This window comes from Phyllostomus hastatus, unplaced genomic scaffold (assembly GCF_019186645.2).
Source record: "Phyllostomus hastatus isolate PE091 unplaced genomic scaffold, TTU_PhHast_1.1 phas_contig_65, whole genome shotgun sequence".
NCBI lineage: Eukaryota > Metazoa > Chordata > Mammalia > Chiroptera > Phyllostomidae > Phyllostomus > Phyllostomus hastatus.
In genome coordinates this window covers 3817597-3822726 of record NW_025333932.1, presented here as the reverse complement: position 1 = coordinate 3822726, position 5130 = coordinate 3817597, and the positions used below count along the sequence as shown (strand labels likewise).

At 37.9% G+C, this 5130-nt stretch overlaps 1 pseudogene; it reads left to right on the top strand.

Annotated features, from left to right (window-relative positions):
• Nucleotides 1-3077: 3077 nt before the first annotated feature.
• On the top strand, nucleotides 3078-3583 carry LOC123825841 (annotated as a pseudogene).
• The last annotated feature ends 1547 nt before the right edge of the window (nucleotides 3584-5130 follow it).

Genomic DNA, 5130 nt, shown 5'->3' with positions numbered 1-5130 from the left:
ATTCCACACCAAGGCAGTGAACAGCAGAGAAGTATCTTCCAGTGGGATGTCCCCACAACACCCTCCCAACTCCGTGCCTCCCACCCTCTCTGACAGGCCCCCTCGTATCCTGACAGTATTTTAAAATCCTCTGACACTTGTGTATTTAAAACTTTTCATCTAAAATACAAGGTATTTTTATTTCTGTAACAATCTCTCAATTTCCCAAGTTTTTATTTGGGTAGATTTTCCAAAACTACTTCTTGAACAAAACAACATAGACTTTACAAAAGCTTAAATCATATACACCCTCTGCCTTCACTGACCTCAAATCCTATGTATCACAATTGCTGGGAAAGATTTACTTCTTTCTTTCTGTGAAATAACTCAGACAAATAATTACAGCATGCCACATAATACATATGATGCTCTTTAACCAGCACAACAACATTTACCCTCACAGGCACACACATTCTGTAATTACTGCTTATGTGAAAGTAAACCCCTGTTGAATGCTGAGAAAAATCACTTCAAAATAGAACTTCTAACTTGCCAACACGGTGGAGATGTTTACCAATAAGTACATGCCATTTATGTGCACTGCACACCAAAAAAGAACTAACAGTTCACAAATTGCTCCAAGAATAAACCCTATTGACAAGGCGACAAAATGGAATTGAAAAGTACTGTCAACTCAGTGATCTGTCTGAAAATTATCCATGATAGTCAGTAATTCCTGATTTCATAATTTCTAATAGCATCCACTCTGGTGAGTGCTAAATGTGTGTTTTTGTTATCCATTAGTAAGGACATCGTTCAGTATTGCTGCCTTATGTCTTTAAATGGAAGACAGCTGTGTTCGTGGCAAAACATAGTGTCAATCCTGGCTCTGTCTCTTGTTGTATGTTAGACTTTGAGTACATTATTTTACTCCCTTAACTCTATTTTCCTATCTTAGCACTGATATACCTCAGGATGTTTTGAGAGGGCCAAACTGAAGGCATTTACAAGCAGGAAATTTCAGACATGTTAGTATAGATTACATATACTCACGGTATAAATTTCCACTTGAATTTAGTGGTAGGAATAAATATTACTTGCGAAATACACAGATGTACTTCCTTTAAATTGGGCCAATATGCTTTATAATAGACCAGGAGGAGATCAGATAAAGACTGCAAACTAAAAACATGCTAAAAATAAAAAAATTAAAACATGCTAAAACCTCTTTCCCAACTGAAATTCCTATAAATGACAAGAAAAAAAAATTAATTGAAAACAGCACTAGAAATAAAACTTAGTGCCCTCAATAGATCAGAAATTATAGAAATTCCTGTAAAATTAAAGGCATATGAATTTATAATAAATGGGGGGAAATAATAACCAAAATAAATATAACAGAAACAGTAAAGGGGGTGAGAATATTTGTGGAGTTCAACCTGAGAGACAATAGATGAAAAGAACAAGGGAGGATCTGTGTTCAACCAGAAGGGTACTTAGTTGAAGTGGAGTAATCCAGAAAATTTGATCTCTTTTTTCCTCTTCTTCTTGTCCCATGCAGGTAGAGGTTTCTGTCCCAAGACAAGAGCAGTGCACAGTCATAAAGATGTCATTCCTGGTTCTCAGCACTTGGAACAGTACATATTGCCACCCAGAAGGAAGGGGAATCTTTCATCGCCCACAAGGCCACAGGCCCCATCTTTGCCTGGAGTCCTGGAGACAGGCCAGGTAGTCAGATCCAGCAGAGGCAGACAAACAGAGGAGCTCAGGTTCCAGAAGAGCATGCAACCCCAACAAATATTTAAGGAACAGTAATCCCTTGAATTAAAGGCACCAGAGGCATCATATGGATAAACTAGCACCAGAAGAAACAAAGACAATGGAAGAAACAAATGAGACTTTAAAAAATGTATGCATAGTACACATAGTTAACATCCTCAGAGGAATATGAGAGGATAATGGCTCCTTTTAACTTGTAAAACAGGTCATTATAAACAACAACTAGGAAGCTTGGAAAGGAAAATTGTGGTTATTGAAAAAAGTTTAACTGAAAAAATAAATGTTCTGAATAACAGAAAATACATCATTGAAGAATAATTACTTTGTTAGAAGGTACAACTGAGGGATTCCCCTAGAACACAGCTCAAAAAGGACAAATAAGTAATGAATATTTTAAAAAATTTTTAAATTTCCAACATCTACCTGATGGGAATTCCAAAAAGAGAGGAGAGAAGAAAAACTCATAGATTAACAGAAAGAAAAGATCTCCAGAAAAGATTTTAAAGATCCTTATGGTAAAAGGGTTCAACAAATGTCCAGCAGGATGAAATAAAATAGGCCAACACCTAGACACACCAATTTGAAATTCTGTGTCTGGGGGAGGAGATTATCTACAAAGAAATAAGAATTAGATTATTGTTACAAAATAACAAATGCAAAAGTACGCTGAGGCAGTATTTTTAATTTTGTGTGGTAAAATAGTTATGATTTTGAAATTCTATATTCAGTCACACTGTCATTAAGAAATAAAGATATTGCAGCCCTGGCTGGTGTGGCTCAGGGAATTGAGAGTTGCTCCAGTTCAATTCCCAGTCGGGGCACATGCCTGGGTTGCAGGCTGGGTCCTCAGTTGTGGGCACATGAGAGGCAACCACACACTGATGTTTCTCTCCTGCCCTTCCCCTCTCTCTAAAAAAATAAAATAAATAAAATCTTTTTAAAAAAAGAAAGAAGGAAGGATATTGCAGATATGCAGATATACAAGGATATAGGAAGTTTTCCAACCACACTTTCCTATCTGAAAGAATATAAGAAAATCAGCCCTGAGCAAAAACAAACCAACCAACCTAATCCAAGAGAAAAATGTAATACATTCAAAATGGTGGTGAAGAGCTGAAAACCATAACTGTTAAGTGACAATTCCAAATGATCTTGACATGGAAGATCAGAAGAGATTTGGGGAAATGCAAGAGAGTGAAATTGTGGCAGGAATATTCAGGACAGAGGGGAGAAAGTAAATATGGGCTTTTGTTCTTATCTGGTTTAATAAAAGGATATAGGTATTAATTTATTCTATATATTGATACAAAAATATCGCCATGAAGATGGTGCCCAGGGCAAAGAAGGAAGACTCCGCCCCTCCCAAAGCTGAAGCCAAGGTAAAGGCTTTGAAGACAAAGAAAGCAGTGCTAAAAGGCATCCACAGCCACACACACACACACACACACACACACACACACACACAAAAGAAGATCCACACATGACACACCTTCTGGAGGCCTAAGACACTGTGGCTCCTAAGGCAGCCTAAATATCCTTGGAAGAACACCCCCAGGAGAAACAGGCTTGACCACTATGCTATCATCAAGTTTCCCCTGACTACTGAGTCAGCAATGAAAAAGATATACAACAAAAATACACTTGTGTTCATTGTGGAAGTCAAAGCCAAAAACACCAGATCAAACAGGCTGTGAAGAAGCTCTATGACATTAATGTGACCAAGGCCAACACCCTGACCAGGCCCAATGGAGAGAAAAAGGCATATGTTTGACTGACTCCAGGCTATGATGCTTTGGATGTTGCCAACAAAATTGGGATCATCTAAACTGAGTCCATCTGGCTAATTCTAAATATAAAAATTTTATACTATTAAAAAATTGCTTATGGGTAAGTGGTAATAACCTTAATCACCAAAAGACAAATAATAGTTCACTTCCAAATCAATGGAGGTAGGGAAATGGAACCTAGAAAACTCAATCTTCACCCCAAAAGTCAGAAACGGGGTTTAAGGCCAGGGGGAAGAAGAGAAAGAAACTTAAGAGAAGCAGTAATTAAGAATTCCAGAAGATTCAAACGTATACATAAGTCACTATAAGTGTAAAAGAGTTATATATTCTATTAAAAGACAGAGACTCATTACTTTTTTTTCTAATCCAGCCAAATGCTGTTTATAATAAAGGGCCTAAAAGAGCATATCTATATCTTGGGACTGAAAATAAAAGGATGAAAAAAGAAATATGAGGTAATCATTAATAAAAATAAAGCAAGAGTAGTGATATTAATTTCAAACAAAAGAAACTTGAGGAGATAAAACTCCTTTTGAGAGAGAAAACATGGGAGAGGATGATTTTATTTTTCGTCAATAAACATCTACTGCATACCTTCTATGTGCAGGCATGTTCTGGGTTTGAGTTTGGGGGATATAGCAGTGAGCAAGAGAGACAAGATCCATCTCTTGTGGAATCTAGTGGGAATCAGACATTCATTCAGTCCTACCCTTTAACATTTGGAAGACTCAGGGCAAAATACAAATGCAAAGTTCGCATTCTGTATGTCTAAATAATTAAAAGTAATGATACAAACAAATTATAGCAACTGACAAATTGTTAGATAAAATATCTTCTATACTCCTACCCTGACAAATATTTCTTTATAATGACTTGGAAGGCTAGATTCAAATTGAATTCTTGGACTCCTCGGGTAGTAGAAATCCAGCGCTTATCTCATATCCCCCTTTCACTTCACCTCCAACTTTGATGACGTCTCAAGCATCCATAAGCACACATGTGGACTCCCACAGACAGTTCCTTAAGTTTTACCCCCATTTATTACAAACACCCCTGGACTAGCCATGGTTTGGGCCTTGGACTCGATACCCAGGTAGCACAGATCCCTCCCAGGGAACCGTGCCCAGGAAAGAGATCTCTGCAGGTCTCAAAAGCTGGCTCAGGGCAATTTGGGCAAGAAATTCTGAGGTAAAGTTACCTCTAGTGTGGTCTGGAAATAGGGTCAGGCTGGTGCAGGCTCCAGGGAACATGTCTTTTTGCTCTCGTGGAGCCCTGCATGGTGGGCAGGGCACAACTCTATGAGAGTCAGAGTGGGATCCTTAAAGCAAAAGGCAAGGGCACCTCTGGCCCAGGTTTAAGGTACTGCTGCTGACCAAAATCATAGAACAATCAATCAATAAACAAAGGTGACAATCTCAGACACTGTTCAGTGCTATGGAAAGTTTGAAAACAGAGTGACAGAAAAACAAGTGACTAGTCAGGAATGGCTTCTCTGAGGGAGGGAAGCCAATTCCTTAACATACAGGCATTTAAGCCAATACCTTAACATTTTTGGAAAAATTAAATTTTTCAAATATTTTTTTAA